Source organism: Bubalus bubalis, chromosome 21 (assembly GCF_019923935.1).
Source record: "Bubalus bubalis isolate 160015118507 breed Murrah chromosome 21, NDDB_SH_1, whole genome shotgun sequence".
In the NCBI taxonomy this organism is placed as follows: Eukaryota; Metazoa; Chordata; class Mammalia; order Artiodactyla; family Bovidae; genus Bubalus; species Bubalus bubalis.
The window spans coordinates 34,057,553-34,071,281 of record NC_059177.1 but is presented as its reverse complement, the minus strand read 5'-3'; the positions used below and the strand labels follow the sequence as shown (position 1 = coordinate 34,071,281).

General features: G+C 41.0%; 1 protein-coding gene across 2 annotated transcripts in view; it reads right to left on the bottom strand.

The window, feature by feature from the left end:
- Positions 1-13,729, bottom strand: part of SUCLG2 (succinate-CoA ligase GDP-forming subunit beta) — a 341,482-nt gene that overhangs the window by 61,268 nt on the left and 266,485 nt on the right. The window lies entirely within an intron of this gene.

The following is a 13,729-nucleotide window of genomic DNA, read 5'->3' as shown; positions in this document are numbered from 1 at the left end:
AGAGAGCTGTATACACAGATGCAAAGTTAATTTATCAAAATTTGTTCCTTGTTTTCATTACATGGGAGAGAAGATAACAGTAGTGGACTCTAATTACAGGGCTTTGTTCAAAAGGTGCAGCCCCTCCCCACCACTTAGGCCAGCTTTTTATCACAGGGCTGTGAAGAAAACTTCTCTCTAGTTTTAAAAAGTATTATTTTAATAGGAATTCAGCTTTTTCTTAAAAAAAAAATAGTTATTACAATTAATACAAGTTATTTTTAATACAATAGTTAGCACTTAATATATATTAGGTATAATAAATGTTCATTGGACACATCAGTAGAGGGGTTCATAAGTATCCTATTAGTTGAATCTTAACAGCAACCCTAAAGTTGGCATTGCTATCCCCACTCTACAAACAAGGCAACTGAGGCACTGGGGCTTAGGAACTTGCCCAACATCCCTCAGCAAATCCCAGGCTAGAACCTAGGTTTGTCTGACTATAAAACCACACGACAACCTCGCAGTCTTGGTCTTTTAGTGCTAGAAGGAATCTCAGGGCTCCTTTAGGATCAGTCTCTTGTTCTCACTAGAGGAAACTGAGGTCCAGAGACGTGAGATAATGTACCCAAACAACCAGCAAACCATGACAGGTCTGTGTCTCAGGCTGGTGCAATGACCTGGGGGACAAACTCAGGCTGCTTCCTCTTTTTGTACCACCTGTGAGCTGAGAATAATTTTTACATTTTTTAAACAGTTGGGAAAAAATCAGAATATTTTGTGATACATGAAAATTACATGAAATTCAAATTTCAGTGCCCATAAATAAAGTTTCAGTGGAACACAGCCAAAGTGATTCATTTACAGATCGTCGATGGCTGCTTTTGTGCTCCAGTGGCGGAGCTGAGGACTTGTGACAGAAACAGCATGGCTCATAAATCCTAAAATACTTCGACCCCTGCTTTGAGTAATTGAGTCTTTTTTTCGTTTTCCCCAGGATATGAGAGGTCAGTGGAAACAAACCAAATTCTATAAAGCAAAAGCTTCCTCCTCAAATGTTCACTGTCCCTGTGCCCTTGATCCTCCTTCATTATTCTTCCGAGTGACAATCAGATAGAGGAGGTCCATTTTCTTTGTGACACGTAAATTTAGAAAGCTTATCACATCTCTTGTGTATTGTGATTGTATTGTTGGAAATGGAATAATTCATTGAGGATCAGAAGCAAAGCTCCTGCTGCATCCGTGGCCCCTCATTTGTCTGAGATAATGTGCATCTTACAGCTAGCACCTTGCAGGAGTCCATCCATATGGAATCACTCAAGTTGTACATAAAACCTCAGATAAAAATGAGAGCTGACAATCACTGAGACAGGGATCATTCTAGGTTATTTTAGAATTCATCTGTTCCTTAGAATATCCCTGTGAGGCTGATATATTTTTATTCCCATTTCACAGATGAGGAAGCTGAGATTTAAACTTTGTTTTGGTACTGACTAGCTGAGCAACCTGAGAAAGTCACTGTAGCTGGATGAGTATCTTACTGAATACTGTGTATCCCTCATGTTTTATAAAAATTGAAGATGACATAAGATAGCCTGTGGGGCTGTATCATACATACCTACTGGCTTCAATGATTTCTTCTCACTTGGTAAGAAAAAAAACAAATGCCCAGGCTGTGAGCATGAGTAGAATTCCTATGATGACAGCCGGAGGTGGCAGGAAGCTGACTGCCAGATTCGTTATGTTTCCTTGAATGGTGTGTATGTGTTTACGATCACGCAAGCAGGTTTAGGATCAGATCTAACATAATGGTTGAGGGCTTGTGACAGATGCCTATGTTCTTGCTCTCAACTGTATGAACTCTCAGACAAGTAACACAGATATTAATGTAAACCAAAGGCTCAGGAGCCTTAATGTTAAACTAGAATGGGAGGAGCCCTCTGGCAAGTAGGATACATTACAGTCTGCACTTGCTCAGGTAAGAATGTTCTAACCAAGAAGGAATGTTCCTTCACCCGAACATCTACCTGCATGTGGACTTCCCTTTCATGCCTTCCTTCAGTACACCTCATGGCTTTCAATCTCTGTATTGATATATTCTAACTTACAGTGGTCACAGGGGTTTTCACAGGTAATTTCAGTGGTGTGAGACTTCTGTCTGATATGCTATCTTTGGGACCCCACTGCTGCCTAAGAACTGACGTGACATGACTGCATCACTGCACATACTCTGAACGTACCTGGGAGAAATCTCTGAGTAGACATCACTGTTAATGTTTTCCTGAAAAGAAGTTAGATTTGGAGAGCTTAATATTGCCTGTCAAATGCTTTGTTGGATCTCAATGAAATCTTCCAAAGCTGAGGATAGAAAGAGATTTAGACACAGGTACCATAGGGAGTTTCCAGAGTTCTAGGTCTTGATGCTAGTCTCATCTCTACATCAAGCAACAAACTATGTCCCACCGTTTGCTTCTGTAAAATAAGATTTACTGTGGCATAACCATGCCCATTCCTTTCTGTATTGTCTGTGCTGCTTCAGCACCATGATGGCACAGCTGAGTCATTGTGTCTCAGCTGTGTGAACTCAGCTGAATGAATACATGGCTCACAAAGCCTAAAAAAAAAAAAATTCTGTTGTTTATAGAAAAAGTCTGCAGATCTTGTGCTACACAATCCAAATTTTTGGCCCTGTAGGCCAGTCTCCTTTGGTGCTTCTCCAGCTTTAAGCTGCCGCTTCCTACTTCTGGTGCACAGGTTGTGATATTTCTAGGGATGAAGATCCCACCTATGATCTCTTTCAATTGACAATGGTCAGTACTTGGCTCAAGTGCCCTCACTCTCCTTACCCACATCAATAATGATCACAGAACTCTTTCTTGCTGACCGGGGCTACAGCCTTGGAATCTTCCTTGGCATAGCACTCCTGGCAGCTACTGCCAATAAATATATAGAAGGTGGCATGACATGAAAGCTATTTGTCATTCCTGTCCTACAACATTCCATGAGAAAGTTAGTCTCTTGGCTTGGGCAGCTCTGCCTCTGGACATCCTCAAGGTGGCACAGTCTGGGACAGGCTTATAAACAGAGCATGCCTGTCACCTGTAAAACAGCACAGACTGAATCTGCTGTCTTTTCCCTCATAGCTATGCGTTTTCTCTCTCTCCCTATATGATGGCTGATAGAATACGGCTTTCAAATGTTACATAAGGAACTGACTGGTCACAGAGAAAATACTCAGGGAGCAGATGGTGGTACTGTGAGGTCATAAGCAGGACTCAGGATATGATAGTCCCCATTGCTCCTTATTAAAGTGCCCCACCCCCAGCTTCTGCTCAGGAAATCAACTTGTTTTTGAAGAGACGTCCACTGCCTAGACTGGGGTGGGCACTTGACCGAAAGGCCGTCCACTCCTAACGAAGACTAATGACCTGTGATGTACCAGGGGCATTTTCCTCCCACGCAGGGGGGCAGTCATTGGCATAATATGCCCCATCTCTTCTCTGACTGACTTCACAGTGGCAGTGGAGGGCTGTATCTGGACAAATGTATGAAAGGAGAAAGTTGGCATGGATGCCCCAGCCCCATCCTCTGGCCTTCCTTCTGTGCCATGATGCTCACAGTCAGCCCAGGTCAACCTCTGCCCCCCAGCATTCTGCCCTGGGGTAGGGGAGGGAGGCCCACCCAAGTCCAGTGGTACTCATGACTGGCTGTGGACAGCTGCCTAATTTGGGGGTTAGGCAGACTAACAGCTCACTTTTAGTATACAGTAAGTTACCTACTTCAACTTCTCTATCAGGAATGAAGGTGATATTTTTCCTTTGTCCTTTTTCTTATTTCTCACGGTATCAGAATGGGGAAAAATCTGTTTGGTCCCCTCAAAGATTCCAATAACATGGTCTGGCTGGATGGGCTGTGGACAACAGGAGGGATGGTTATCATGGAAGCTTAAAAGATTGACAATCTGTGGGATCTGGACTTCTAGGGAGCTGAGGAACCTGGCTGGCCCTAGTGAGAGGCTGAGGGGGTAGAGGCAATAAGAAAGAAAAAAAGGGAGTGAGAAGGTCAGAGTAGGGGGGTTTCCAAGTACATTGCCATTAAAACCTTACACTAAACATCTGATTTTGGAGAAGGCAATGGCATCCCACTCCAGTACTTTTGCCTAGAAAATCCCATGGATGGAGGAGCCTGGTAGGCTGCAGTCCATGGGGTCGATAGAGTCGGACACGACTGAGCGACTTCACTTTCACTTTTCACTTTCATGCATTGGAGAGGGAAATGGCAACCCACTCCAGTGTCTTGCCTGGAGAATCCCAGGGACGGGGGAGCCTGGTGGGCTGCCGTCTATGGGGTCGCACAGAGTCAGACACGACTGAAGCGACTTAGCAGCAGCAGCAGCAAACATCTGATTTACTGAGGTGGTCAGAGAATTTAAAGTTGTCACATCCATAAAACTGAAAAAAAAAAAAATCTTGCATAAAACAGAGGCCATCTTCCTTAAAGGAGCCCTAGTCCTGTAATTACACTGACTGCTTCCCTGAAGTGCAGGAGGCTTTCACTTGTGCCAGGCAGCAGGTGTCCAGCATGATCTAAAGTCCAGTTAGTCACACAAACTACCAAGGGGTAAAATGAGAGTTCAAATTGCCAAATACAGTAGACTCTTTGTCTGGAAACTTAAATATTAGATCACAAAAAGCTTTAACTAGCCTGATACTTTAGGTAGGTCCTGTGAGACTTGGTTTAAGGTTTGATAGTGGCAAAGTTTAAGCATTTAGAAGTGTTTATCGATTGAGACAATGAGAGGATTTAAGCTTTGTTGACAGAACAGGATTGTCTCCAATGGCTCATTTTGTTTAACCTGGTGATGATGAATTAAACATGATGGAAGAGACACAGGGAGAAGATGCTAGTGATAAAAAGGAGGAGAGGAGACGGATGTCAACGTGAAGTGAAAATGGTCCCAGTGGAGAAGCACCCACAGGCGACACTGAAGGAGGGAGGAGACGAAGAGAGTGAGGCAGAAAGTCAGGTGAGGAATGGGGCGTGCAGAAAATGGAAACTGGAAGAGTAGGGACAGAAGAAAAATGAGAATCAAACAGAGAGGAAGAAAGACATGCCCTGACAGAAAACATCAGAACCCTCATCCAGGAGCCGTCCTCCCAATGACAGCCACATGAGAACTGAAATGTGGCAAGAAGGGAAGATGTACTCGGGGAGGCTGGGGTGCAGGTGAGGACCAGACCCATCTCATCTTGCAGGGAGCAGGACTGAGAAAGGAAGAGAAGAAGAAAACTTGGTGGAGAGCACAGTAGGAAAATGAAAGAAGGCAGAGGCCAGCGGTGCTATCAAACACAGAGCCAGACACCAGTCCTGCTGGGCATCTGCACTTACTCTGCCCAGGATGGTGCCGCCACTCAGTTGGGCATCCCTTAGTCTCTGCAGTCTCAGAGTATAAGCAGCAGGCCTAGAGCACAAACCTTCGGAATGAAAACTTTTCCAAGCTAGTTGCTCACAGTCAATCTGCCATAGCTCACTTTCTGATGGGAGCCACAAAGACAATCACACTCTCCTCTCCAGGTCTCATATCCTAGCATAACTGAAGCCTTGATGAATGGACGGCTGCCAAGTAGATGGACACAGCTGAAGGCTCAGTGGCTGTCTCTTAATGCTTCAGTGTTCAGGGTTTCTTTTCCCCTTAAGCAGACCAAAGCACTGCACAACAATTTCCCTGTGACCATGCTAAGAAGGACACTTGATGTGCATACTTCTGGCTGTGGGTCCAATCTGTCAGTATTTCAGGAAGGCTTATCAAGAAACTGTTAATAAGAGAAACAGAAGACAAAGTTTCTGACTCAGGGATGTTTACATTCTCAATAACTTTAGAAAGTTTACGGAACATTAGTGAGATTGGAAGGATAAAAAGGGACATCACAAGGGATTCCTGTTTCTAAAGACGTTTGGCAAAAGAAAAGTTAAGATATTTATGTTGCTTAAACAAAATTTTGGTACTGAGTGGAAAAATTAAATTGAGATTTGGCTATGAGTAGCAGAATCCAACTATAGATTGTCCAGACTCATTATTACTTCCTTATGAACTTTGAATTATAATGAACACCTGTGAGAAAAATAAATTCTACTTCAGGCATATCTGAGACACAGAAGTTAGCTGCAGATTGAAGTGGGATAGTAAGAAAGAAAACTGAATTCTGGGAAAAAAAAAAAAAAAAACAAAACCTTTTCTGAAGGTTTTAGCAGATTCTGATCCAGCACCATAAAACCTCCCATGTGAAATACAGAGCCTTGGCTAAAACACATCTGCATGCTGAACACACCAAGTTGTCAATAAATGTCTGTACATTTCTCGGTAGGATCACAGGTTGGGCTAAACTAACCACCTAGGTAATTTCTGTGCCAAGTCTGTATACATTTTGAAAACGAAGGAAAAAATAAAACTCATTTAATTTGTTCTTTATTCATGTCAGGAACAAAGTGTCTATAAAAGCTAAACTCCCTGCAAAAGTGTGCTTGTTCAATTTACCCAAGAGTCTTTTAAATAAAAATAATCCTATATCTCAGTTGATAAAGTTTATTCTGATAAGGCAGGTAAATACATGTAATTATAAAGTCACCAAATTTTCAGAGAGTAATTCTTTCCTTATCCACTGGTAAAATAGCCTGTAATTATTATACAGCTGAGAATAAAGATTTGACCACAAAATCCCACTAAATAAAGCCTGATTTGATTGAATACAACTTTTCACATCTGGACATTTCAGATGTGAACCCACAAACTGGTGAGACTTACGGCAAGGAACTCAGCTCTTCTGAATAGTCACGTAACAGCCAAGAGAGGCCACCTTCTCTGTTTATAGGAAATAGATACTGAACTAGTAATGAATCACATCAGGCTTTCAAATTATCTCTTATCTGGATCATTAAAAACCTAACATTTGTTCAGACTCTACAGCTATGTGTCAAAGTATCTTCAGTTCAGTTCAGTTGCTCAGTTGTGTCTGACTCTTTGCGACCCCATGAATCGCAGCACACCAGGCCTCCCTGCCCATCACCAACTCCCGGAGTTCACTGAGACTCACGTCCATCGAGTCAGTGATGCCATCCAGCCATCTCATCCTCTGTCGTCCCCTTCTCTTCCTGCCCCCAATCCCTCCCAGCATCAGAGTCTTTTCCAATGAGTCAACTCTTCACATGAGGTGGCCAAAGTACTGGAGTTTCAGCTTCAGCATCATTCCTTCCAAAGAAATCCCAGGGCTGATCTCCTTCAGAATGGACTGGTTGGATCTTGCAGTCCAAGGGACTCTCAAGAGTCTTCTCCAACACCACAGTTCAAAAGCATCAATTCTTCGGTGCTCAGCTTTCTTCACAGTCCATACATGACCAGAGGAAAAACCATAGCCTTGACTAGACGGACCTTTGTTGGCAAAGTAATGTCTCTGCTTTTGAATATGCTATCTAGGTTGGTCATAACTTTTCTTCCAAGGAGTAAGTGTCTTTTAATTTCATGGCTGCAGTTATCATCTGCTGTGATTTTGGAGACCCCCAAAAATAAAGTCTGACACTGTTTCCACTGTTTCCCCATCTATTTCCCATGAAGTGATGGGACCGGATGCCATGATCTTCGTTTTCTGAATGTTGAGCTTGAAGCCAACTTTTTCACTCTCCACTTTCACCTTCATCAAGAGGCTTTTGAGTTCCTCTTCACCTTCTGCCATAAGGGTGGTGTCATCTGCATATCTGAGGTTATTGATATTTCTCTTGGCAATCTTGATTCCAGCTTGTGCTTCTTCCAGTCCAGCATTTCTCATGATGTACTCTGCATAGAAGTTAAATAAGCAAGGTGACAATATACAGCCTTGACGTACTCCTTTTCCCATTTGGAACCAGTCTGTTGTTCCATGTCCAGTTCTAACTGTTGCTTCCTGACCTGCATACAGGTTTCTCAAGAGGCAGGTCAGGTGGTCTGGTATTCCCATCTCCTGAAGAATTTTCTACAGTTTACTGTAGTCCACACAGTCAAAGTTTTGACAGTCAGTAAAGCAGAAATAGATGTTTTTCTGGAACTTTCTTCCTTTTTCCATGATCCAGAGGATGTTGGCAATTTGAACTCTGGTTCCTTTCCCTTTTCTAAAACCAGCTTGAACATCTGGAAGTTCACAGTTCATGTATTGCTGAAGCCTGGCTTGGAGAATTTTGAACATTACTTTACTAGCGTGTGAGATGAGTGCAATTGTGTGGTAGTTTGAGCATTCTTTGGCATTGCCTTTCTTTGGGACTGGAATGAAAACGGACCTTTTCCATTCCTGTGGCCACTGCTGAGTTTTCCAAATGTGCTGGCATATTGAGTGTAGCACTTTCACAGCATCATCTTTCAGGATTTGGAATAGCTCAACTGAAATTCCACCACCTCCAATAGCTTTGTTCATGGAGCTTTCAAAGTATCTTAGAAAGCAGCTAATAAGTATTAGTAATATTTTTTTTTATTATTGTAATTCAGACTCTGGTAAGGTTTTTCTATCACACTTCACTTTCATGTGTCATTGCTTGGTTTTTCATAATATGCTGGGATGGTGGACACCCATTTCTCATATCACTTTTACTAACTAGGCAGACAATGGTGGGTGTTCTGAGAACGTGAACCAATTTTAGGACTAATACAAAAAACGTTATTTTTGAAGTTTATCTCAGCTAAAACAAAGTATGGTGTCAAGTTAAACAAAAACTATCAGTAGACTTGTTCAAAATGTTTCTGCTTCTTTGTACCACTTTGCCTTTCTCTGTCACCAGAGACAAAGAAAAGTTTGCTATGTTTAGAAAAACAGAAGGATCCAAATGATACTCTAAGGTTAGGTAATACATAACTGAATGCAGAGAGATTTGTGAGAGGTGCAGAATTTATGTTTTAACCAACAGGAAATCAAATGAAAACATTTATATTGAGTCTAAGAGAAATTCCTGAGAGGGCTCTGTTGTTAGCAACTTCTTCCCCACTAAAAGTACTGAGAACAAGACTTTTTGTGACAAGAGATTTGGGGTTTTGATTGGTTTATCATTTTAACTGAGCTGTGCTATTGGGGAATAATTCCCAATGCCCTGAGTCCTGAGTATGGTTTACAGGGCCCTTCAAAATGGAGGTGACTTGTTCACTTGTCCATCATACTTTTCTTTGGATCTTCCCCTGTACTACCACATCTCTGTCGACACACAGATTCCATCTGATATTACAGCTTCATTTCAAATAAAGGATATTCAGTTCAGTTCAGTTCAGTTTTCAGTCGTGTCCAACTCTTTGTGACCCCATGGACTGCAGCATGCCAGGCCTCCCTGTCCATCACCAACTCCCAGAGTTTACTCAAACTCATGTCCATTGAGTCAGTGATGCCATTCAACCATCTCATCCTCTGTCATCTCTTTCTCCTCCCACCTTCAATCATTCCCAGCATCAGGGTCTTTTCAAATGAGTCAATTCTTCACATCAGGTGGCCAAAGTATTGGAGTTTCAGCTTCAGCATCAGTCCTTCCAATGAATATTCAGGACTGATTTCCTTTAGATTGGACTGGTTGGATCTCCTTGCTGTCTAAGGGACTCTCAAGATTCTTCTTCAAGCACCAATTCTTTGATGTTCAGCTTTCTTTATAGTCCAACTTTCACATCTGTACATGACTACTAGAAAACCATAGCTTTTAGTAGACGGACCTTTGTTGGCAAAGTAATGTCTCTGCTTTTTAATATGCTGTCTAGATTGGTCATAACTTTTCTTCCAAGGAGCAAGCGTCTTTTAATTTCTTGGCTCTAATCACCATGTGCAGTAATTCTGGAGCCCCCCAAAATAAAGTCTCTGTTTCCACTGTTTCCCCATCTATTTGCCATGAAGTGATGGGACAGGATGCCATGATCTTAGTTTTCTGAATGTTGAGTTTTAAGCCAGCTTTTTCACTCTCCTCTTTCAATTTCATTAAGAGGCTCTTCAGTTCCTCTTCACTTTCTGCCATAAGGGCGGTGTCATCTGCATATCTGAGGTTATTGATATTTCTCCCGGCAACCCTGATTCCAGCTTGTGCTTCATCCAGTCCAGCATTTCTCATGATGTACTCTGCACAGAAGTTAAATAAGCAGGGTGACAATATACAGCCTTGACTTACTCTTTTTCCTATTTGGAACCAGTCCGTTGTTCCATGTCCAGTTCTAACTGTTGCTTCTTTTCCTGCATACAGATTTTTCAGGAGGCAGGTCAGGTGGTCTGGTATTCCCATCTCTTTAGGAATTTTCCAGTTTGTTGTGATCCACACAAAGACTTTTGCATAGTCAATGAAGTAGATTTTTTTTTTTTTAATTCTCTTGCCTTTTCTACGATCCAACAGATGTTGGCAATTTGATCTCTGGTTCCTCTGCCTTTTCTAAATCCAGGTTGAACATGGAAGTTCATGGTTCACACACTGTTAAAGCCTGGCTTGGAGAATTTTAAGTTACTTTGCTTGCATGTGAGACAAGTGCAACTGTGCTGTAGTTTGAGCAAATAAAGGATGACTACACCCTAATGTCATCCTCTCCCAGACTTTCTATCTAGTTTCCACTTCTGACATTCCTAAGTCCATTAACTGTGCCATTTCTGGTCACAGATTTAAACCTTAGGGCCCCACTTTCTCTCATCTCCTTTTCTAGTTCTGTTCTTGTTCCTATTCAATTTTACCTCTATCTGGCAAATTTGCTTGGGTTTTAGATTCTACCTAACACTGTAAATTCTGGCTACTAACTTAATTGTCCCTCTCAGTTCTTTTCATCCATAACATGCTGCTACAAAGACACTGCTTTCTCCAGGAGAGCCTACTGATCTACTTCGGTTCTGGCTTTCAGTTTCTGCCACTGTTATAATCCCAGTACCAACTCCCAAATATGTAATAGATCTAACAACTTGCTTCTGGTCCTTTACAAATTTCCTCCTTCTTTAAAGCTTAGTTACTTTCACGTTCAGCTTGAAAATCCTCCTTTTATAACATGTCACTGCTAATTTATATCTGTAATTGTACTATAATTACAGTAGTCAATATTGAGTAAGTTTTTTTAAAAAAAGGATATGCCATATTCAATATTCTGTGATAAACCATAATGGAATCGAATATGAAAAAGTACATATATATGGTAAAAATTAACACAACATTCTAAATCAACTATACTTCAAAAAACAAAATACAAGGTATGATAATGAATGTGGGCTAAGCTAAAACAGGCTCAACTTAAAGAACACACACTTTAGTACCTTAGCATAAAGAGCACAGAGCTTGGTTTGTATCTGGTTGTCTTTATGGATAATACGATCACCAAATTTCTGTATTTTGTTATCTATGATCAGAACCACGACAGCAAACTATGATGATGAAATGAGGGGACCGATAGAAAAATGTCACCCTCCACATTTGTAGGCTACATATATTTGGGGCCCAGTACCCTCTTCAAGCTCATCTTCAGTTCCCCATGGTATGGTGGACATTCTTAAGTGTTAGTCAGTCAGTCGTGTCTAGCTCTTTGTGACCCCATGTACTGTAGCCCACCCTCCAGGATCCTCTCTCCACGGGATTTTCCAGGCAAGAATTCTGGAGTGGGTTGCCATTGCTGCTGCTGCTAAGTCACTTCAGTCAGCAGCCCACCAGGCTCCCCTGTCCCCGGGATTCTCCAGGCAAGAACACTGGAGTGGGTTGCCATTTCCTTCTCCAATGCATGAAAGTGAAAAGTGAAAGTGAAGTCGCTCAGTTGTGTCTGACCCTCAGTGACCCCATGGATTGCAGCCCACCAGGCTCCTCCATCCATAGGACTCTCCAGGCAGGAGTACTGGAGTGGGGTGCCATTGCCTTCTCTGGGGTTGCCATTAGGTATGAACATTTCCAAAAGCCAGGCTGGTGATTTTGTGAGATGCCCCCAAAGCTACTGCTATTAATATAGAAGCAGATTTTCTTAGGGCAAACAATGGTTTACATTTTATATATATATTAGCTTGCACTGTTAATTTTACTTTTTGTTTTATTTCCCCAATTATCTAGTAACTGACATCATTTCTTATAGGTCTAAGCACACTCCTTAATGTCTAAAGCTCAATGGCTTACACATAGTACTTATAACATTACTTAATTAATTTAAAAACCACAAGCATATACCTTGGTAATGTTTTAATTAAAAAGATACAAATCTAAAAAAGAAAAAAATATAAATCTGATGGTCTAACAGACTTAAGACATTTCGAACCCTGAATTGCTCATGGAGACTTGCTCCCCTTTAAGAATACATGAAGAGCTGACTTTTAGAATCTGAGGCTCACTGGTCATTTTGACCCTGAAAACAGTTTGAGATCAACATTTTAATCTGAGTTATAAATGCACTGATGAACACACTAATTACCTAATGAATTTTCACTGCAGCCTTGCCAATCATTTCAATCATTATCCTTTCACTGAAATTATTTTTATTGGGATCAATCATGTCACATTTACATTTGTAAGAACTTTTAATTCAATTATATGTTTTAATGTCCATATTAAACTTTGCCAACTGGAGCCCCTGCTATTTTAATTTTTCCTTTGTGATAATTATTTCTGTCAAGTCCATATGGTGTACATCTAAGTCTGTGAGGTAGAGAATCTCAAGGAGGTAGAGGGTAAGAGAAGAAAGAGACACAAAGAAAGAAGCAAGCAGAGAAAAATGGACTGCAGCTGTTCTGGAGGTTAGACTTCAAAAGAAAACAGTGCTACACAGTTAGTGTCAAATTATCCCTGGACTTTATCTTGAGAAGAAGAAAGTCTCTAAGGAATTATAGCACCAGAATGGTGAATGGAAAAAGTACACTGTCCCCAAAATGATACTCCTGAAGTCTGCTTGATCATTGTAATGTGAATTTGTTGACAATGTGGATGGGACTTTTGCATAATTTTCACATCAAACTGTCTGTTTCTGCTTCTCCACTACAGTGCTCCTCAAAGTGTAGTTTACAGGACCCTGGGCGAGGTCTGTGATGTAAGAACTATTTTGAAAGTAGTAATAATAATAATATTTCTCTGTTGGCATTTGCCCTGATGAAGCAAAAGTAACTGGTGGATAAAACTGCTGGCATGTAAGGATCAAGCAGCACTGATATGTACTAGTATTCATTTTATTTTTCACCACCTCACATTCACAAGGAAAAGTTTCCACTTTCAAGTAAGAACGTCCTTAATGAAAAAAATAGTAATTAAGTTTCAACCCTTGAGTACACATCTTTCTAATACTCTGTGTGATCAAATGGGCAGTATACAAAAAGCACTTGGCTGTATACCGAACTACAATGAAAAGCATGTTATAATTGTTTGAGTAGCAAGCTAAAACCCCACTCTTCCATGGAATACTATTTTTTCTTGGAATAACAAAGAACATACTACACTTGTTCAGTCTTAGATATCTGGTAGACATTGTCCCCAAAATGGGTGAATTAAGACTGTTACTGTAAGGAAAACAGTTTACCATCCTGTGGATACTGTGAAAAATTTGTATTTTCAAATGAAAATTAGAATTCTGGAAAATTTGCATCTACCACCTTGACAACTTCTCAATACTTAGAAGCTTTACTGATAATGGTGTGATAGTAACAGATGTGAATTTTTTGATACTGTATGTTGAAATGTAGTAACCTTTGAAAGATCTGCACAATCCAAAATTTTCCAAAAGATCAATAAATCACACACGTGTAAAATCCACTTACTGTCTAAGACA